Genomic DNA, 24,224 nt, shown 5'->3' with positions numbered 1-24,224 from the left:
ATGGGTGAAGTTGGTCAAAAGGTACAAACTTCCACTTATGAGATAATTTCTGGGATATAGTGTACAACATGGTGACTTTAGTTAACAACACTGTATTATATATTTGAATGTTGCTAAGAGAGTAGACCTTAAAAGTTCCTATCATAAGAAAAAAAAAACTGCAACACTGTGTGCTGATGGATGTTACTTATTGTGACAACCGTCTTGCAATACATACATGTATGAAATCATTATGCTGTACACCTTAAACTAATATGTCAATTACATCTCAATAAAACTGGAAAAAAATTTAAATAAATAAAAATAAATTTAAAAAAATATTGTGCCCTGGATTGCAGGGGCATTTATATGCAGATTTGGGGCTCCACATCAATTTAAGCAATCACCCACAGATGAAGGTACTTTGCGAGAGTCCATTAATCCAGTGGAGAAGTTCCAAAACACCATCGAAGAAAAGAAAATCTGAAAATAAATATATTGAAGAGGGTTAGAGAAAGAGTTTCACTTTGCCCATGTCACCTCTACCTCAAGGTGGCAGGACTTGGTGCCAGGAAGACCCCCACAGCCTGTAATTTTTCCCGCAGGAGAAAGGGAGAGCATGTGAGTGAGTGCCTGCCTCTCCCAGCTGTGCTCGATGCTGCCCAAGAGGTCCACTTCCTTCTTGCCTAACTCAGGTTACTGAGGTGATCTGCGAGGTTGTGCAATTGGGAGAGGTGGGGAGCACAGGGACACAGTTGTGTCCCTTTGATGTACTTGGAATATATCAAAGGGACACAGCTTCACGCTTCTTCCTACCAACTGATCTGTGGATTCTATCTAAAAGGCCAACCATGAGACACTGGGAATGCCTTATCTTAACTGGCTCATGAGAACCCTCAACTCTCTGTGCATCTCCCCTATATTCACAACCTCCCCATGGCTGGTTCCCAGCATAAGCTCCTATGGACAGTGAGAGCTAGCCCTTGCAGATGTCTAGCAAACAAGCACAGAAAGTGATCCCAACTCTGTAGGACTGGGAGAATGCTCATAAACTTGAGTATTTCAGGGTACTGCCCAAGGGGGGAAAAGAGGAGGCCTTCAGCACCTAGCCTATCTTCGCAGGATTGAGAAAAGGCATGCAATCTTAAGAATTCTCCCCTAAGAGAGAGCGAGAAGTGTAGACTGGGCACATGCATAGAAAAGATCTGTAAAAGCCTCAGAATTCCTTGCTGGACTAACAAATGAAGGTATCTCTCTCCTGAAGCCAGTCAGTAAATATTGGAGGAGCTGACTTCTTCAAATGTGATGAAAACAATGCAAGACTTCAAGAAATATGAAAAAATCAAAGAAATAGTATACCACCAAAGGAACACAATAATTTTCTAGTAACCAGCCCCAAAGAAATGGAGATCAACAACTTGCCTGGCAAAGAATTCAAAATAATTTGTTTATTTTTGTTTTTTGGCCAAGCTGCATGGCATGTAGAATCTTAATTCCCTGACCAGGGATCAAACCTGTGCCCCCTGAAGTGGAAGAATGGAGTCTTAACAACTGGACCTCCAGGGAAGTTCCTCAAAATAATTGTTGTAAGGAAACTCAGCTACAAGAGATCACACAACTCAATGAAATCAGGAAAACAGTATGTGAACAAAATAAGAGGTTTAGCAAAGAAAAAGAAATTATTTTTTAAATTCTGCAGCTGAAGAATAGAATGAATAAAATAAAAAATGTGATAGCATCAACAATAGACTTAATCAAGCTGAAAAACAATCTGTGAATTCAAAGACGTCATTTGAAATTATCCATCCATCATCAGAGGAATACATATTTTAGTTTATTTAGCTAATTTTACACCTCAAGGAACTAGAAAAAGAACAAACTAAGGCCAAAGATAGCAGAAGAAAGAAAATAACAAAGATCAGAGCAGAAAAAGTATCAATATATGGACCAGAAAAATAGTAGGAAAAAAAATCAATGAAACTGAGCTGTTTTAAAGAAAAACAAACAATACTGACAAATTTTCCTCTTGACTAAGAAAAAAGAGAAGATTCAAATCAATAAAATCAGAAATGAAAGAGAAGACATTACAACTGATACTGCAGAAACACAAAGGAGCATAAAAGACCATTATGAACAATTATATGACAACAAATTGGACAACCTAACAGAAACAGATAAATTCCTAGAAATATAATCTGCCAATATCAAACAGATAAAAATTTTGAATCACTATGTTGTACACCTGAAACTAATAATATTATAAATCAACTATACCTCAATAAAAATTTTTAAATAAAATAAAATTTTATTTAATTTTTGAAAAGACTGAATCATGAAGAAATAGAAAGTATGAATAGACCTATAACTAGTAAGAAGATTAAATTAGTAATCAAAAATCTCTCAAAAAAGGAAAAGTCCAGGACAAGTTGGTATACCTGGTAAATTGTACCAAATATTTACAGAGAAATTAATGCCAATCCTTCTCAAACTCTTCCAAAAAATTTAAAGTAGATGGAACACTTCCATACTCCAGCATCACCCGGTTAACAAAGCCAGACAAGGATATTGCAAGAAAAGAAAATTACAGACCAACATCCCTGATGCACATAGATGCAAAAATCCTCAGCAAAATATTAGCCAACCAAATTCAACAATACATTAAAATAATCAGAAACCATAATCAAGTGGAATTTATTCTGGGGATGCAAAGATGATTCAATATCCACAAATCAGTAAACGTGATACATCACATTAACAAAATTAAAGATAAAAATCATATGATCATCTCAATCGATGCAGAAGAAGCATCTGATAAAATTCAACATCCATTCATGATAAAAACTGTCACCAAAGTGAGTATTGAGGGAATGTACCTCAACATAATAAAGACCATACACTACAAGCTCACAGCTAACATCATACTCAATGGTGAAAAGCTGAAAGCTTTTACTGTAAGATCAGGAATAACACAATGATGCCCACTCTCACCACTTTTATTCAGCATAGGTCTAGAAGTCCTGGCCAGAGAAATGAGGCAAGAAAAAGAAATAAAGTTATCCAAATGGGAAAGGAAGAGTGAAATTGTCTCTATTTTTAGATGACATGATATTATATATAGAAAACCCTAAAGACTACCAAAAAAACTGTTAGAACTAATTAAAAGATTCAGTAAAGTTGCAGGATACAAAATCAACATACAAAAATCACTTGCATTTTGATATGCTAACGATAAACTATCTGAAAGAGACATTAAGAAAGCAGTTCCATTTACAGTCACATTAAAGACAATAAAATACTTAGGAATAAACGTGACCAAGGAGGTGAAAGACTTGTACACTGAAAACTGTAAGACGCTGATGAAAAAAACTGAACAAGACACAAATGGATTGGAAGAATTAATATCAATAAAACACCCATGCTCCCCAAAGTGATCTACAGATTCAATGTAATCTTTATTAAAATTCCAATGGCATTTTTCACAGACAGAGAAAAAAACCCCTAAAATTTATATGGAACCACAAAAGACTCTAAATAGCCAAAGCAATCTTAAGAAAGAAAAACAAAGGTGGAGGTATCACTTCCTGATGTCAAATTATATTACAAAGCTATAGTAATCAAGTAATCAATAATCAATCAAGTAATCAAGTAATCAATAAAATATAGTAATCAAGACACTATGGTACTGGCATAAAAACAGACACTTAGAACAATGGAATGAAATAGAGAAGCCACAAATGAGCCCACCAACTAATCATTGACAAAGGCACAAAGAACATAAAATGGGGAAAGGATAGTCTCTTTAATGAATACTGTTGGGAAAACTGGATATTCACATGCTAAAGAATGAAACCAGACCTCTATCTTACACCACTCACACAGATTAAAGACTTAATGTAAGACTGGAAACTGTCAAAACTCCTAGAAGAAAACACAGGGAAAAAATTCCTTGATGTTGGTCTTGGCAATGGTATTTTGTATTTGGCACCAAAAGCACAGGCAACAAAAGCAAAAGCAAACAAGTGACACTACATCAAATGAAAAGGATTTTGCACAGCAAAAGAAACCAATAACAAAATGAAAAGGCAACCTGTGGAATGGGAGAAAATATTTGCAAACCATATATCTAATAAGAGATAAATATCTAAATATATATAAGGAACTAATATAACTCAATAGCAAAAAACAAATAATCAGAATTTAAAAATTAGCAAAGGACCTGAATAGGCATTTTTCCAAAGAAGACACACAAATGGCCAATGGTACATGAAAAGATGCTCAGCATCACTAATCATCAGGAAAATGCAAGTCAAAACCACAGTGAGATATCACCTCACTCCTATTAGAAGGGCTATTATCAAAAAAACAACACAAAACAAATGTTGGTGAAGATATGGAGAATAGAGAACTCGTGTGCTATTGGTGGAGTAATAATAATGTAAATTATTACAGCCATTATGGAAAACAGCATGTAGTTTCCTCAAAAAATTAAAAGTAGAACTACCACATGATCCAACAATCCCAATTCTGGATATATATCCAAAAATAAATGTCTTGAAGAGCCATCTGTGCCTCCATGTTCATTGCAGCATTATTTACAATAGCCAAGATATGGAAACAACCTAAGTACTCATTAATGAATGAATGGACAAAGAAAATATGGTGTATATACACATATATATATATATACACACACACAATAATGGAATATTATTCAGTTACAAAAAATAATAAAATCTTGCCATTTGCCACAACATGGATGAACCTGGAGGCCATTATGCTAAGTGAAATAGGCCAGGTAGAGAAATCCAATTACTGTGTGGTATCACTTATACTTGGACTCTAAAGAAAAAAAGTCACATTTATAGAAAGAGAGAGTAGAATGGCAGTTGCCAAGGATTGGGGAAATGGTGAGATGTTGGTCAAAAGGTACAAACTTTCAGTTATAAGGTGAATAAGCTCTAAAAATCTAATGTACAGCATGGTGACTGTAGTTAATAATACTGCATTGTATACTTGAAATTTGCTAAGAGAGTAGATCTTAAGCTTTCTCACCATACACACTCAAAAAAGGGTAACTATTAAGGTGATGGACATGTTGATTAAATTAATTGTGGTAAATATTTCACAATGTATCAATATTTATATGTCAAATCTACCATATACACTTTAAATATATACAGTTTTCAATAGATCTTTATTGGAGTATAATTGCTTCACAATACTATGTTAGTTTCCACAACGAAGTGAATCAACCATATGCATACATATATCCCCATATCCCCTCCCTCTTGAGCCTCCCTCTCTCCCTCCCTATCCCACCCCTCTAGGCGGTCACAAAGCACCAAGCTGATCTCCCTGTGCTATGCTGCTGCTTCCCACGAGCTATTTTACATTTGGTAGTGCATATATGTCGATGCTACTCTCACTTCACCCCACCTTCCCCCTCCCCACCCTGTGTCCTCAAGTCCATTCTCTATGTCTACGTCTTTATTCCTGCCCTGCCACTAGGTTCATCAGTACCATTTTTTTTTTTTAGATTCCATATATATGTATTAGCATATGGTATTTGTTTTTCTCTTTCTGACTTACTTCACTCTGTATGACAGACTCTAGGTCCATCCATCTCCCTGCAAATAACTCAGTTTCGTTTCTTTTTATGGCTGAGTAATATTCCATTGTATATATGTGCCACATCTACTTTATCCATTCATCTGTCGATGGACATTTAAGTTGCTTCCATGTCCTGGCTATTGTAATAGTGCTGCAATGAACATTGTGGTACATGTCTCTCTTTTAGAATTATGGTTTTCTCAGGGTATATGCACAGTAGTGAGATTGCTGGTTCATATGGTAGTTCTATTTTTAAATTTTTAAGGAACCTCCATACTGTTCTCCATAGTGGTTGTATCAATTTACATTCCCACCAACAGTGCAGGAGGGTTCCCTTTTCACCACACCCTTTCCAGCATTTACTGTTTCTAGATTTTTTGATAATGGCCATTCTGACCGGTGTTAGGTGATACCTCATTGTAGTTTTGATTTTCATTTCTCTAATAATTGGTGATGTTGAGCATCTTTTCATGTGTTTGTTGGCCATCTGTATGTCTTCTTTGGTGATATGTCTATTTAGGTCTTCCGCCCATTTTTTAGTTGGGAGTGCTTGTTTTTTTGATATTGAGCTCCATAAGCTGTTTGTTAAATACATGCAATTTTATTCTATTAAAATTGTTCTCAATAATTATATTCAATAATTATTCAATTATAATATATTCTATTATATTTGAATATGATATATAATATATATTACATGTATATGATATATATATATTATATAATATATTCAATTCAATAAAGCTGGAAACCAAACAAAACATCTCCCAAAGCTGTTCCATTAAATTCTATGGCTTCAAGAAACTGTTAGATGCTCATTGAATATCATGATAATATCTTCATCAGCAACCTATAGATTTAAAAAAATAAAAAAGATAACAAACTTGTGCTCTTTGGGAAAAACAATCTCATCTGGTTTGCTTGTTTTTGTGTTTTAAAATACAGAAAAATACCATAAAAATTATAATAAAAAGTCATATGTGAATTCCCAGAGTAAACAAATATTGATATTTTCTCAAAAAAAAAAAGATTTGTTAGGTTGCATCCAGATGAGCCTTTGCTCTAGTCCTAATAAAGCTCCACAACTAAGACATTCCTCTTCTGAGAACTCTATCTGATGCCTTGTGTTTTATAATGCCTCCCCACTCCAGCTTTGCACACAAAATATTCCCAGCCCTAGGTGAATGTGGGAATTGTTTGGCCTACTGCTTTCTAACAGACTTTCCCCAGCATCAAATAGTGTCCTCATTTGCGATCACAAATTAATGCTCATCAAAAGACTCAGGGGGAAGGCTCTGCAGATCTCCAAAGCTCTTTCTTTGTGCAGTTCCCTCCTCTCTGGCACTCTGCTTGGCTAATAATAGCTGCCTTCCCCTCCAAAAACTCCAGTATCTATCTCCTCAACCCAGCAAGACCACCAGACTCTGAATTTCCCTTCCCTCCACTATAATGTAGAAACTTCCTCCAGGGAATAAGTTGAGGAAATCAAGGGGTTTGCTTCATTAATTTCCCATTTCTCAGGGTTCACAGTCTTGCAAGACCTGTTGCCCAATGTCTGAAACATTGTTTCACTTATTTTGTCTGGTTTTCTAGTTAAGTGGAAAGGTAAATCTAGTCCCTGTTACTACCTCATGGCTGAAAGTGTTAAGTCCCTCCTAACTCTGGTTTTGCATTCCTCAAATCTATCTTCTTCCTTATAAAGCCAGAGTGATATTTCATAAATGCAAGTATAACATTATCTCTCCTCACTTAAAACCCCTCAATTGCTTCCACCTGACACTAATCCCATTCTTAAACTCTAGGTTCCTGTCATGCTAAGCAGTCCTGGAATTCATCAGGCTGTTTCATGCACCTATGCTTATTTTACTCCCCACTCCTTTAGCCTTTAAAAGATAGCTCTTGGGCTTCCCTGGTGGCGCAGTGGTTGAGAGTCCGCCTGCTGATGCAGGGGACACGGGTTCGTTCCCCGGTGCGGGAAGATCCCACATGCCGCAGAGTGGATAGGCCCGTGAGCCATGGCCGCTGAGCCTGCGCATCCGGAGCCTGTGCTCCGCAATGGGAGAGGCCACAACAGTGAGAGGCCCGCGTACCACAAAAAAAAAAAAAAAAAAAGATAGCTCTCTGTGGTCAGAGGGTAAAAACTTCCAGTTAAAAGAAGAATAAGTTTGGGGGATCTAATGTACAGCATGGTGATTATAGTTAATTTGTATTACATACTTGAAAGTTGCTAAGAGAGATTGTCAACATTCTCACCATAAAAAAGAAATGGTAGGGACTCCCCTGGTGACGCAGTGGTTAAGAATCCGCCTGCCAATGCAGGGGACACGGGTTTGATCCCTGGTCCAGGAAGATCCTACATGCCGCAGACCAACTAAGCCAGTGCACCACAACTACTGAGCCTGCACTCTAGAGCCTGCGAGCCACAACTACTGAAGTCCAAGTGCCACAACTACTGAAGCCTGCGCGCCTAGAGCCCAAGCTCCACAACAGGAAAAGCCATGGCAATGAGAAGCCCGCGCACCACAACAAAGAGCAGTCCCCGCTCCCCGCAAGAAGAGAAAACCCGTGTGCAGCAACAAAGACCCAATGCAGCCAAAAATAAACAAATTTTAAAAAAAAAGAAATGGTAGTATGTGAGATGACAGAGGTATTAGCTAATGCCATGGTGGTAATCATTTTGCAATATAGAAGTGTATCAAGTCAACATGTTGTACACCTTAATATTACACAATGTAATATGTCAATTATATCTCAATGGGAAAAAGAAAGGCACAGCTCTCTGTATCCTTTATGAATACTTCAATAACCACTCACTGCATCTGGCACAGTCAATTCCTTCTTCCTTTGTACTGACATTTTATCTAGTACTGAATTCAGTTGTTGTTATTATTGTTAACCATATTATTATCTGTTCATCACACATATATTGAAATTAGTTGTGGGCAGGTGCTACAGAGAGATGTAGAGGAGCGAGACCCTGGCCCCTGACGCTCCTGGCCCCTGAGTTCATCCCGCTTCTCCACCCCTTGGGCCTGACCGGCCAGCCCCAAGAGTGCTGCGAAGCCACCAGACCCTGGACGCCTGCGGGCCCCACATGTCCCCAGAGCTAGACCTAGGTCAGGTGGCAGCTCAGTGGCCAGACTGGACTCTGAACATCCTGGTGGTGGTGGCGCACTGACCTAACGGCTCTGGCCAGAAGTACAAGTTGGTGGTGGATGGTGGGGTGGCTTGGGCAAGTTGGCGCTCCCCATCCGACTCATACAGTCGTCTTTTGTAACAGATTGTGAGCCAACCAGCTGCTTTGTGTGTGTGTGATAGATGACAGAGCAGCCCAGTTAGATGTTCTGGATACAATAGGACAAGAAGTTTGGAGCTATAAGAGAACAGTTCCTGAGAACTGATGAGGGCTTCCTATTGCTCTTTTCAGACATACATAGAAGCAGTTTTGAAGAAATCTGAGTTTCAAAGACAGACTCTCAGAGTAAAGGATCATGATGAGTTCCAATGATTTTAATTGGTAATAAAGCAGACCTGGATCATCATAGACAGGTAATGTAGGCAGAATAGCAGTTAACCCACAACTTAAGGTAACATACTGTGGGGGTGTCAGCAAAGATTAGGATGAACGTAGATCAAGGTTTGCATGAACTTGTCTGGGTTATAAGGAAATTTCAAGAGTGGGAATGTCTTTCTTCACCAACGAGGAAAGAAAAAGACAAGAAAAGCTGCCATTGTGTCATTTTCTAAGAATTATTTGAGTTCTAGCTACCCACTGCCAGGAAAAGCCTGCATCTTCTCCTTCTCTCCTTACAGTTTACATCATGTTGGTACCTTTCTAGCCTTAGACAAATGATCCTGGTAGCCTTAGACCAAGAAGCTGGTTAATCCTTTCCATGAAGCTAACCTTATGGTCATTTCAAGACAGATTTAAAGGAAACACTAAGGATGCTTCAAAAATTAGCTGATTCCATATACAAAATGAACTCAAATGAATTGAAGACTTAAATGTAAGACCTGAAACCATAAAAGTCCTAGAAGAAAATATAGGTGGTACACTCTTTGACATCAGTCTTCGCAAAGTTTTTTTTGGATATGTCTCCTTAGGCAAGGGAAACAAAAGCAAAAATAAACAAGTGGGACTACATCAAACTAAAAAGCTTTTGCATATCAAAGGAAACCACAAACAAAGTGAAAAGGCAACCTAATGAATGGGAGAAGATATTTTCAAAAGATACGTTCCATAAGGGGTTGATATGCAAAGAGCTCATGCAACTCAATATCAAAAAAGCCCAAACAGTTTGATTAAAAAATGGGCAGAAGACCTGAATAGGAATTTTTCAAAGGAGACATACAGAAGGCCAACAAGCACCTGAAAAGGTGGTAAACATAACTAATCATCCAGGAAATGCAAATCAAAACCACAATGAGACACCACCTCACACCTATCAGAATGGCTGTTATCAAAAGGACAAGAGGGCTTCCCTGGTGGCGCAGTGGTTGGGAGTCCGCCTGCCGATGCAGGGGACACGGGTTCGTGCCCCGGTCCAGGAGGGTCCCACGTGCTGCGGAGCGGCTGGGCCCGTGGGCCATGACCGCTGGGCCTGCACGTCCAGGGCCTGTGCTCTGCGGCGGGAGAGGCCGCGGCGGGAGAGGCCTGCGTACCGCGAAAAAAAAAAAGGACAAGAAACAACAAGTGTTGGTGAGGATGTGGAGAAAAGGGCACCCTCATGCAAGGTTGGTAGGAATGTAAATTGGAGTAACCACTATGGAAAACAGAGTGGGGGATTCTCAAAAAACGAAGAAAAGAACCACCATATGATCCAGTAATTCCACTCCTGGATATATATCTGAAGAAAACAAAAACACCAATTCAAAAAGATACATGCACTGCAGTGCTCATTGCAGCATTATTTACAATAGCGAAGATATAGAAGAAACTTAAGTGCACATCAATAGATGAATAGGTAAAGAAGATATGGCATGCATATATATATATGTATGTATGTAATAGAATACTACTCAGCCATAAAAAAGAATGAAATCTTGCCATTTGTGACAATATGGTTGGACCTAGAGGGTATTATGTTTAGTGAAATAAGTCAGAGAAAGAAAGATACTGTATGATTTCACTCATATGTGGAATCTAAAAAATGAAACAGGTGAACAAACAAAACAAAACAGAAACAGACTCATAGATACAGAGGAAAAACTGGTGGTTGCCAGAGGGGAAGGGAGTGGAAGGATGGGTGAAATAGGTGAAGGAGATTAAGAGGTACAAAATTCCAGCTATAAAATAAATAAGTCACAGTATGTAATGTACACATAGGGAATATAGGTAATAATATTGTAACAACTTTGCATGGTGACAAATGGTAACTGGGCTTATTGTGGTGATTATTTCATAATGTATAAAAATATTGAAACACTTATATCTGAAACTAATATATTATTTCATGTCACATATAACTTGATTAAAATAAATAAATATATATATACAATATTTTAAAAGTTATCTGATTCCTTTTAAATATGTTTCAATATACACAAACATATTCTTTTGTAAGGGCTTTTATTTTAGTAGAAATGGATCCGTTTTGGAACCTATGCTGTTTGCCAAGCTGAAGTCATAGGTTGTGAAATAACTTTTATCTTCTAAAATCATTGCCTACTGTTATTCTAAATAGAATCATAGGGAGTTTATTTAAAATGTGAATTTTTGTAAGTCAGAAAGAGAAAAACAAATATCGTATATTAACGCATATATGTGGAATCTAGAAAAATGGTACAGGTGAACCGGTTTGCAAGGCAGAAATAGAGACACAGATGTAGAGAACAAACATATGGACACTAAGTGGGGAAAGTGGGGGGTGGGATGAATTGGGAGATTGGGATTGATATATATACACAAATATGTATAAAATAGATAACTAATGAGAACCTGCTGTATAGCAGAGGGAACTCCACTTCTCTGTACAGTAGAAACTAACACAACATTGTAAAACAACCATACCCCAATAAAAAAATAAAATATGAATTTTTGCCTGTCTGAAAGCTTTTTTTTTTTTTTTTTTTTTTGCGGTACGCGGACCTCTCACTGTTGTGGCCTCTCCCGTTGCAAAGCACAGGCTCCGGACGCGCAGGCTCAGCGGCCATGGCTCACAGGCCCAGCCGCTCCGCGGCATGTGGGATCCTCCCAGACCGGGGCACGAACCCGTGTCCCCTGCATCGGCAGGCGGACTCTCAACAACTGAGCCACCAGGGAAGCCCTGTCTGAAAGTTTTGATGTCAACTTTAGTTAACCTTAAATACACTGAATTGAATCCACAAAAGTGAGGCAACTCAAAACTTTGCTGATGCTACAGCCTTTGTTTGCCAGTGGCCAAAATACCAAAATGTCTACTGTATTTGCAGATGAAAAACTGCTTGTAAGGCCTTTATTATTACTCCTACTCCTAAAGATGATAATATTCTGTGTGATCAAGTATTTGGACTCATTCTGGACTTGGGTGTTTCAATGTTCTTGTTTTTTTTTTAATAAATTTATTTATTTATTTATTTATTTTTGGCTGCGTTGGGTCTTAGTTGCTGCACACAGGCTTTCTCTAGTTGCGGCGTGCAGGGGCCACTCTTCATTGCGGTGTGCAGGCTTCTCGCTGCAGTGGCTTCTCTTGTTGCAGACCACGGGCTCTAGGCACACGGGCTTCAGTAGTTGTGGCACATGGACTTAGTTGCTCTGCGACATGTGGGATCTTCCCAGACTAGGGATCAAACCTGTGTCCCCTGCATTAGCAGGCATATTCTTAACCACTGCGCCACCAGGGAAGTCCCGTTCTTGTTTTCTTAATTTAATCTTTTCAAAGCCATGTTGAGACTAAAAATAATTTTTTCTGCCTTTCTTTTCAATCATTTCTAGATAAGGAATTCAAAAAACCCAAAACTGGTTTTGTTTGTAATATTAAATATAGAATTGATCTTTCCAGGGTCAGAGATTATTAATATTTTTGCTATATACTTTTATAGATTATTTTCTTATCAAACTAGTTAACAAGTATTTTTATGTTTGTAAGCAAACATGTTTTCACAGCATACCTTGTGTATATGTAAATATAAATATTTAATTCCCACTGTTCATTTTTAACTGACAAAGACAAAAAAGTGAAAACTATAGAAACTGTGATAGAACTTTACTTGTTATTCTGGTCCTGGTTGTACCTACCTTTGGCCAGTCACCTACTACTCAAGAAACCTCCCCAATAGAGTACAATAGGATGAGAATCTGAAATCACTTTCAATATCCCATTCTAGATATTTACTGTTGTATCAAGTAGTAAGTGTAAAACTTTTATTTGACAATATAACTGTGGATGGCTTATTATTTTGTTTTTAATTCTACAGATTGTATTTAGGCAATTCAAAAGTATGTTCCTGATTTGAGATACTAAGTGGTATTGCACACTGTCACTTTACTGAACATGTACAACAGTCCCATGACATTTATAAAGTGTACCCTTGTATGGCTTCGGGTTCTAGAACTAAAATTGATCTCTTATCACACATACAAACAATTTATTTGTGTATCTATCCCCACTGCTAAATTATGAGCTCATTAAAAGTAGGGCTTATCTCTTTTTAGTGTTTCTATCCCCAGGACTTAGCACAATGCATAGCACATAGTAGATGTGTAATAACCATTTGAGAATACAGAATTAGTCCAATTAGTTCTACCTTCAAAATTTATCTCAAGATATTCTCTTCTATCTCATCTGTTGCTACTCTAATTCATCATTTCATCTTGCCTACATTACTGCAAGTCTTATAAATATCTCCCTGCTTTATTTCCCTTGTCCTTGAACAATTTATTCTCTATACAACATCCAGAGTAATATTTTGAAACATAAATCAGATTATCGCAATCACCTTCTCAAAAACTTTCAGTGTCTTTCTATTGTGCTGAAATTAATTCCCAACTCCTTACCATATCCTTTACAGCTTTATATGAAGCAACTATTACTGCCTACCTCATTGACTTCATTTCAAACCACCTTCCTGTAGCTTAGTATGTTCCAGCCAGTCTGGCTATTCTGCTTCTCAAATATATCACACTTATTTCTGCCTCAGGCCTCTGTGTTGTTCCCTCTGCTTTTAATGATCTGCTTCTAGAGTTTTGCATGGCTGGCTTCTAAATATTATTCTGATTTCATTTCAAATGTCACTTCTTTAGTGGGACCTTAGCTAATCTTCATGCAGATTAGGACCACAGAAGAAAATTAAAAAAACATGTTGTGTGGTATTGGGTTGGAATTAGAGGTATCCATATGTATGCATATGTATTGTGTGTTCGTGTGGATATTTATTTATTTACACTGATACCTCTAATACTATTATTAGTATTAGCATATTCATACTATATATATTCATACTGTATATGTTAATACTGATACCTCTTTCCAAGCACAGCAAGCACAGTTAACACCCAGATATTGGTTTCTAAAAACTATTCCTCACTCAATGGAAACAACATTCCTTGAAGAAGTGGCTAATTCTAGGGCTGGGGCAAGGAAAGTAAAAACTGAACCTGGAACATTTTCTTGTGCCTAAAGTAATGAAGTACTCTTAAATTGATGGGACCAGGACAAATGGATACCTGAGCCAACTTGTAGGGGCTCCCGCTGGTCAAATTCGGGAAAATTTGAAATCAAAATGAATACTAATAGGCTATAACATATTGAATAAAAAAGAATTCATGAATTCATACTGATAACTTTTTAAAAATTTAAAGGAGATCATGACAGAAAGCCAAGTAATAAATGCAGAAAGAATGATAAACTTAGGACATCACCATTTTGCAAACTTTTTAGCAATAATTGATTTATGCAACAAGTCAATTACACTAAAACATTAGGTTTAAGATCGTTGAGAACATGAGATTCGCAGTTTCAAAGAATCACTCACAGATTATGTATAAAAAGGGAAGAAGTACTTTTACAATGAAAAAAATCTAAAAATGAGCAAACCAAGTGATCAAAATTACATCATCCCAAATGGGACCAATTGACATTGTTTGCCTCCAGATAGGTTTGTACAGAGGAGGACACAGCAATTCCTATATAGTATTCTTGACGCCCCTCCAAAATAATCTGAGTGTAATCATGAGAAGACAATAAAATAAATCCAAATTAAAGGATAGTCTATAATACAATTGGTCTGGATTCTTCAAGAATGGCAATGTCGTGAAAGACTAGTGAAAGGCTAGGGAATTGTTCTTTATTAAATAAGAATAAAGAAACATGTCAACTAACGTGATACCTGATTGGATCTTGGATCTCCCTCCCTCTCTCTCTCTCTCTCTCTCTCTCACACACACACACACACACACACACACACACACACATGCACATCACACACACATAAACAGAGCTATAAAGAATATTATCAGGACAGTTGGGGAAATTTGAATATAAACTATAATAATGTTGTATCAATGTTAAATTTCATGTGTGATAATTTTATTGTGATAATGTAAGAGAATATTCTCATGCTTAAAAGTCACGTGTTGAAGTATTTAGGAATGCTGTATTTCTCACATCTATAACATAATTGTTTAGTTTACCATCTTGAACTAGAAGCCCCAGTTGGTAGCTGATAATAAAAGGATAAAACAATAGTTTTAATAAGATTGGCTTAGAAGTGATATGCAAGATGGACTGCAGGGAAATCGTTTAAGAACTTGCTCCAGTATAATAGAAGCAATCTGAGCTGAATCTTGATCTATGACCAGTGTTTTACTTGGCAGTGAAGTAGGAGAAGAGCAACACAGGCAGAAGAGTCAACATTACGCAGCAAAGGGAACAGGAAGCTTGTTTGAAGATTAAGTTGTAGTCTAATGTGGCATGAGCCGGAGTATGGTAAGGGAGAGAATGATGGGAGATAAGACTGGAAAAATAGATTGCAGCCACACTGTGGAGAGCTTTGAATGCTAAGATTCTATAGGCAATAGGTGACATAAAATATTTTTTAAAAAAGAAAGATGTTTTGGAATGAAAACAATAGAAGAGTATTGAAATGTTTTTCTATACCCAAAGTCAAAATTGAAATTTTTAAAATTCAAGATATAGAAAGTTTTCATTTTAAAGGATAAATACTATTTCCCTTTCACTTTTCCTAAATTTAGATTGTCATAAATGACATTGTGTGCTTTAACAAAACAAAGTGACAAAGAAAATCCCAGGAAACCAATATTCTTACGGAGATCTAAACTTGCCCGCTGGTTTATGTCTCCTCAGATAGGTATATCAAGTATTAAAATATTTTGTTCTTTTCCTGGAAACTGCTAAAGATGTATTTTTAAGTGTTAAGTCTGATTATTTTTGTAACTCCTGCATTTTTAGAATTATGCTTCATTTGCAGGGTTTCTAATTTCTGAGGGAAAATAATTATTGTTTTAGATTCTTATTTTTTAGCTCTTCTATTCAAAAACACAAAAGGGTCTTTGTTTCAGTTTTGGCAACACTATTCTTATTAGGATTTTACCAACATGCTTCTCTCTTTGCTGGTGTTATTCTTACACACACACATACAAAAGCTAGACCAACAAAATTGAAAGTGACATTTAACTTACTAAATTAAGCAAACGAGATTTTGAAACGTAACAAAACAAATTTTTTCATAGAAATCAAACAAAATAGTAGCATACGCAGTTGCATTGAAAATAAGTTGTGGGCTTCCCTGGCGGCGCAGTGGTTAAGAATCCGCATGCCAATGCAGGGGACACGGGTTCGAGCCCTGGTCCGGGAAGATCCCACATGCCGCGGAGCAACTAAGCTTGTGCGCCACAACTACTGAGCCTGTGTTCTGGAGCCCACGAGCCACAACTACTGAGCCCGTGTGCCACAACTACTGAAGCCCACATGCCTAGAGCCCATGTTCCACAACAAGAGAAGCCACTGCAATGAGAAGCCTACGCACCACAACAAAGTGTAGGCCCCGCTCGCCGCAACCAGAGAAAAGCCTGCGCGCAGCAACAAAGACCCAACGCAGCCAAAAATAACATAATTTTTTTAAAAAAGAGAAGAAAATAAGTTGTATGCTTTCCTGGATGATGAAAAGAGGAACTGATAAAATAAGTTATAGGAAGAACAACAAGTTGGAATCTTCACTAACTTGCAGTCTTCCAAACAGTGGAGTACCTAAATTTTTTAATTTCCAAGTCCTGTTGGAATTATATTCTTCATATTTGATATGTGTCTTATACATTGATATTCTATAGGATTGTATACAAAAAAAGAGTGGTGTATACAGTACTTAACTTAGCATTTTAAATGGTAATTTTGAGTACATTCAATTTTTGGCTTAGGCTTAACCTTAAATACAATTATTCCTTCTCCACATCTACCATTAAGATAGGATTCAATTGTACATTTACCTCTTTCTTCCTAAAAGAGTTTCATTTGTTAATTTTTTGTGTGAAACATTTATTTCCTGAGACATTTATTTTCTAAGAGAAATGTCAGTTTTTCTTTATTAAAGTAACAGTGATACTGTTTAAAGTGTTTACCTATTGGAACTAGAAATGTATTATTACTTTTCAGATGCTTGTTGGGTTGAATTTGACATTACTTTGGCAGGATGTAGATGCTATCTTCACTCTCAGAAATATGAATAATAATGAACAAAAGAATGTTTGTTAAAATAATACTCATCTTAAATAATACAAATCAAAATGCTTCCATATGAAAGAGTATGAGACATGATAGCAATACCTGAAATACTTAGAAGTAATATTTATAATGATTGTGCCCAAGCAAATAAACTTCTGCAAAAGAAAGCACCATTATTGTTGTTGTTATTGTTGTCATCAAGGGGGAAAGGTACAACCTAACATTTTATATTCACCAGGATTATCATTATACAAAATCATAGCATATAAAGCCTTGAAAAGATTGGGAAGAAAAGGAAAATGCTTGCTGAATTAGGATTTAGAGATCGTTTTTATTTCTAAAAACATTTTAGAGTTTAATTAGAAATAACCATTATTAACATTCTATTTATAAGGCAAGTTAAAGATCAATCTTTATTTTGCCATGTTAAAGACAGAAAATATTTTAAAACTTTTAAGAATACTGAAAATAACAGAAAGTAAAATCTTAAAAATATTCTTTTAAAAAACACTTCAATCAATTCTTTTAATCAAAGAAACTGTCGATCTTTCAGGGTGGGAAGAAAACAAAGGATTGAGATGAAAGCACTCTTTGATTTGTCCAGAAAGGATTTAGGCATTTAAAAATTCCATATGCTACTATAACCTTTTGATTTATTTAGTCTTATGTTTCTAGTTTCATAGTTCAAACTTCCATAGCTGGTCTTCATAAGAGGTGTGTGTCTACATTAACAGAAGAAAGGAACATGTGTTAAAGAACTGCCACATTAATTTTCCATTTTGAATACTTTTTAAGAAGGCTGATAACGGTTATTTTCTTTAACCAACAACTTTTGAGAGAAATTTTGCAATTTTTCATTTTTCAAAAGGTTAAAATAGTGTCTTGGATACAAAGTTTGGATGATGTAGTCAACAGTATCAACTTTTCAGAATCTTAGGCAAAAACCTGCTGCTGGGATCCAGGTTTGAAGGGGACAACAGTGACAATCTCAAACATGGAGAGGAATCAGCTACTGTTGAATTATCCTAAGATATTTATTGACCCAGAAAATCAATCACTGTCCTCAGTCACAAAGACTGAAGAAGATGCCCTTTTCATTTTGACATTCTCATTTGCCTCAGGTGAGAACTTTCAGGATTATCCCTGCTGTGTATGGGGAGGTGAAGAGGGCAGACATTTGGCAGGAGGTTGTGAGATGGCAGAGACATGGATTATAGTGGTATGGTACTGCAGTGAGGACCTTTCTGGGGAGGGAGACAGAAAATCCCCCTTCTCAAAGGAGGAGAAATGCCAGTACAGTAAATGTGTTTCTATGTGACTGCCAAGCCCTTTGCCCCTTCTTTGAAATCTCACCCAGCTTCAGCCCTTTCTTTAGGGGTTTGTTGGCAATGGCTGTATTAGGTGACCCCTCCTCAGCATCCTTTTGACTGCAGCAGAACAGATCAGAGTTCACACCTGGTCCAAGTTGAGTCAAATTCTTTTTCTCATAGAAATTTCAAATTGGTATTCAAAGGTGATAGGATTCAACTGGGGAAACCTGAGGTTATCTGAATGTACTCCCAAATTAGAGGGTTGCTGGGCTTTTTCAGAATGTCTGTGTGAGGATGAGGGCAGGTCAGGGCCACGTAAGGCCAGGCATTCTGAATTTGAATTCCACCTCTGCCATATACCCGATGCATAACGTTGGGCACAGTAAGTTTCCAGATAAAGAAATATGCAGTGAAGGGTGCTTACCTTACAGCACTGATGTGAGGATTAAATGAGATAAATGATGTGAAATCAATGTAGTTGGTCATGGGCAATGTTTTAGTAATGAAATTGAATAAAATATAAAATATCAGGCTATATAACACGTAGTAAGGGTTAGTATTATTTTATGAAATTTTGTTTCAGATATATATGTATATAAATGTGTGTGTGAACTAAATCATGCTGTAAAGTGTATTTCTTACTATAGGTTGTAGTATTTTGTTCCTTACGTTTAAAACTGGTGCTGCTTAACATATTGTCCAGAGACATTTACATTAGAATCATCTGGATGCCTGTTAAAAATGCAGACTCTTCAACTCCACTGCCCAGAATCAGAATTTCTGAGGATACAGTTCAGGAATCTACATTTCAGCTACTTCTCCAGATAAGTCTCACACACACTGAAACTTGAGAACCAGTGCTTTAAACCTACAGAAGGTACTCAAATGTTAGCTATTATTATACACTTAAACTCATTTCTTCCTTCAAACGCAACTGTACTAGGAGCTCCATGAGGGACATAGAGGAGGGGGCAGTTAATCTATTTTGAATAATGTAGCATCTATCAACATAGTGCTCTGGTATTTTGGTTGGTCTGATATGTTTTGCTGCATTTGACTTCTTCTTTACAAAAGACAACTAACTCTCAGGCTGGAATTCCCAACCACTATACTGTACTTCAGAGAGTTCACAGAGGTTCCCAAAGTATTGATTTCCCCAGTTCTCGAAAGTTGAATTAGGAGAAGTCTTCTATATTTACCCCAGTGTGTCATTTTGGGAAGAACTACCAAAGGCACAGGATGGTAAAAATTTTGTAATTAATGGTCAAATGTGGATTAGAATTCATGTACACTAGAGCCTGCTACTGAAAATGTGGTCCACAGACCAGAAGCGCTGGCATCGTCTGGAAGTTTGTTAGAAATGCAGAATTGCAGATCCATCCCAGACCTACATTAAGGTTTGAGAAGCACTGTCCTAAAGAAATCATGTAATCAGTTACCTAACTTTTGCCAACAACTTCACGCAAAGGTAACAATTTTCTGAAAAATAATTATTTAAAGTATACCCACTGCCCCATCAGCAAAAACACCGGTGTTTTGTAGGTACTGTTTGCTGACTGTAGAATCAAATGATCATGGTAGAGATGTTTGAAAATTCAAAAAGTATGAAAAATTTTCCACAATAAAAAATGCATTCATAATTCTCTTCCCTTTTCTTCTCTAAAACATAAAAATATACACATTTTACAAAATTGGGATCACACCATGTATAAAACATACATATCTTACTCTTTTCATTTAATTTATCATGAGTATTTTCAGCAGTGCTTTAAAAAAAAAATAGAGGGTACCTAGTTAATACTTCCTTAGTATTGTAAATAACGGAAAATGATGAAGGTAGGCAGGCCATAAATGTGACATACAATTCTAAAATGTCAGAGTTTAAAAGGGCCTTAAATATTATTTTGTTTAAACTTTTTAGTTATATTTGGAGAAATTTAAGCCCATGACTCATGGGCTTAAAGTGACTCATCAAAGATAATTGCTTAGGTAAACAAATTTATTGATTGAATATCATTATGTTTCAGGACCTGTGGCAAAGTGACTAATTGTTCAGTTTGCCTGGACGTGTGGGGTTCCGCAGACATGGGGCTTTCAGTGCTAAAACTGGAGCAGTCCCAGGGAAACCTAGAATGTTGGACACCTTATTGCTAGGCATTAGAGACAGAACAATTTATGAGATCTGGCCTCCGCTCTCAAGTCAGACAGACACCTTTGTGAACAGGTTACTACAATATGGTGTGATAAGTAACAGAAGAGCATTCAGACTGTGAATGAGGCAAGACTACTGGGATCCTGAAACCTATAGGATAAGAAGGGAGTTGACAAGACAAAATCTAGAGTAGGAATAGGACAGTTCAGAAAACATTCTAGTCTGAAGGATCACTACAATAAAAGACACAGTAGTGAAAAACAATACCAAGAATTTAATGAGAATTTATTGTACCAGGCACTATGCTATTTATCATCTCCTTTAATCTTCACAATCCCATAAGGTTAGATTTGTCAAAGGAATGATAAAGATGCCATTGGAGTGTTTTAAGCAGGAGAGTAATATAATTGTGTACTTTAAAGATAAAGGATCACTCTGGCAGTATATAAACTGCTTTTTTAAAAAAAACTGCTACAGGAGAGGGGGAAGATGGCGGAAGAGTAAGACGTGGAGATCACCTTCCTCCCCACAGATACAACAGAAATACATCTACACGTGGAACAACTCCTACAGAACACCTACTGAACGCTGGCAGAAGACATCAGACCTCCCAAAAGGCAAGAAACTCCCCCACGTACCTGGGTAGGGCAAAAGAAAAAAGAATAAACAGAGACAAAAGGATAGGGACGTGACCTGAACCAGTGGGAGTGAGCTGTGAAGGACGAAAGGTTTCCACACACTAGGAAGCCTCTTCGTGGGCGGAGACTGCGGGTGTTGAAAGGGGAAAGCTTCGGAGCCGCGGAGGAGAGCACAGCAACAGGGATGCGGGGGTCAAAGCGGAGAGATTCCCGCACAGAGGATCGGTGCCGAACGGCACTCACCAGACCCAGAGGCTTGTCTGCTCACCCACTGGGGTTGGCGGGGCTGGGAGCTGAGGCTCGGGCTTCGGTCGGAGCGCAGGGAGAGGACTGGGGTTGGCGGCATGAACACAGCCTAAAGGGGGCTAGTGCACCACGGCCGGGAGTGAGTCTGGGGAAAAGTCTGGAGCTGCCGAAGAGGCAAGAGACGTTTTCTTCCCTCTTTGTTTCCTGGTGCGCGAGGAGAGGGGATTAAGAGTGCTGCTTAAAGGAGCTCCAGAGATGGGTGCGAGGCGCAGCTAACAGCGCGGACCCCAGAGACGTGCATGAGACGCTAAGGCCGCTGCTGCCGCCACCAAGAAGCCTGTGTGCGAGCACAGTTCCCTATCCACACCTCCCTTCCGGGGAGCCTGCGCAGCCCGCCACTGCCAGGGTCCCGGGATCCAGGGACAACTTCCCTGGGAGAAGGCACGGCGCGCCTCAGGCTGGTGCAACATCCCGCTGGCCTCTGCTGACGCAGGCTCGCCCCTCATCCGCACCCCTCCCTACCCCCGGCCTGAGTGAGCCAGAGCCCCCGAAGCAGCTGCTCCTTTAACCCCGTCCTATCTGAGCAAAAAACAGACGCCCTCCGGCGACCTACAGGCAGAGGCGGGGCCAAATCCAAAGTTGAGCCCTGGGAGAAAGAGAAAGGGAAACCTCTCCCAGCAGCCTCAGAAGCAGCGGATTAAAGCTCCATAATCAGCTTGATGTACCCTCAACTTGATGTACCCTGCATCTGTGGAATACATGAATAGACAACGAATCATCCCAAATTGAGGAGGTGGACTTTGAGAGCAAGATTTATTATGATTTTGTCTGTAGAGCTTTGCTTTCACCATTTGTCCTAGAGTTCTATCCGTCTGGTTTTTGTTTTTTTTTCTTTAAAAAAATTTTTTTTCTTAATAATTATTTTTTTACTTTAATAACTTTATTTTATTTTATCTTACTTTATTTTATTTTATCTTCTTCCTTCCTTCCTTTCTTTCTTTCTTTCTTTCTTTCTTTCTTTCTTTCTTTCTTTCTTTCTTTCTTTCTTTCTTTCTTTCTTTCTTTCTTTCTTTCTTTCTTTCTTTCTACTTCTTCTCCCTTTTATTCTCAGCCATGTGGATAAAAGGCTCTTGGTGCTGCAGCCAGGAGTCAGTGCTGTACCTCTGACGTGGGAGAGCCAACTTCAGGACACTGGTCCACAAGAGACCTCCTAACTCCACATAATATCAAATGGCGAAAATCTCCCAGAGATCTCCATCTCAACACCAGCACCCAGCTCCACTCAACGCCCAGCAAGCTACAGTGCTGGACACGCTATGCCAACAACTAGCAAAACAGGAACACAACCCCACCCATTAGCAGAGAGGCTGCCTAAAATCATAATAAGTCCACAGACACCCCAAAACACACCACCAGACATGGACCTGCCCACCAGAAAGACAAGATCCAACCTCATCCACCAGAACACAGGCACTAGTCCCCTCCATCAGGAAGCCTACACAACCCATTGAACCAACCTTAGCCACTGGGGACACACACCAAAAACAACGGGAACTATGAACCTGCAGCCTGCAAAAAGGAGACCCCAAACACAGTAAGATAAGCAAAATGAGAAGACAGAAAAACACACAGCAGATGAAGGAGCAAGATAAAAACTCACCAGACCTAACAAATGAAGAGGAAATAGGCAGTCTACCTGAAAAAGAATTCAGAATAATGATAGTAAAGATGATCCAAAATCTTGGAAATAGAATAGAGAAAATGCAAGAAACGTTTAACAAGGACCTAGAAGAACTAAAGATGAAACAAGCAACGATGAACAACACAATAAATGAAATTAAGAATACTCTAGATGGGATCAATAGCAGAATAACTGAGGCAGAAGAACGGATAAGTGATCTGGAAGATAAAACAGTGGAAATAACTACTGCAGAGCAGAATAAAGAAAAAAGAATGAAAAGAACTGAGGACAGTCTGAGAGACCTCTGGAACAACGTTAAATACACCAACATTCGAATTATAGGGGTCCCAGAAGAAGAAGAGAAAAAGAAAGGGACTGAGAAAATATTTGAAGAGAATATAGTTGAAAACTTCCCTGATATGGGAAAGGAAATAGTTAATCAAGTTCAGAAAAAACAGAGAGTCCCATACAAGATAAATCCAAGGAGAAACACACCAGGACACATATTAATCAAACTGTCAAAAATTAAATACAGGGCTTCCCTGGTGACCCAGTGGTTGAGAGTCTGCCTGACAATGCAGGGGACATGGATTTGTGCCCTGGTCTGGGAAGATCCCACACGGGCGGCTGAGCCCGTGAACCATGGCCACTGAGCCTGTGCGTCTGGAGCCTGTGCTCCGCAACAGGAGAGGCCACAACAGTGAGAGGCCCGCATATCGCAAAAAAAAAAAAAAAAAAAAAAAAAAAAAAAAAAAAATTAAATACAAAGAAAACATATTAAAAGCAACAAGGGAAAAACTACAAATAACACACAAGGGAATCCCCATAAGGTTAACAGCTGATCTTTCAGCAGAAACTCTGTAAGCCAGAAGGGCCTGACAGGACATAGTTAAGGTGATGAAGGAGAAAAACCAAGATTACTCTACCCAGGATATCATTCAAATTTGATGG

At 38.1% G+C, this 24,224-nt stretch overlaps 1 pseudogene across 1 annotated transcript; it reads left to right on the top strand.

The window, feature by feature from the left end:
- On the top strand, positions 1 to 9,336 carry LOC309830974 (ras-related protein R-Ras2-like; annotated as a pseudogene). Its single transcript has 2 exons — positions 1 to 21; positions 8,947 to 9,336. The product of its transcript is annotated as a ras-related protein R-Ras2-like (transcript).
- Positions 9,337 to 24,224: the final 14,888 nt, after the last annotated feature.

This window comes from Grampus griseus, assembly GCF_964374135.1.
Source record: "Grampus griseus genome assembly, chromosome: 1".
NCBI lineage: Eukaryota > Metazoa > Chordata > Mammalia > Artiodactyla > Delphinidae > Grampus > Grampus griseus.
This window is presented reverse-complemented; position numbering and strand designations above follow the sequence as displayed.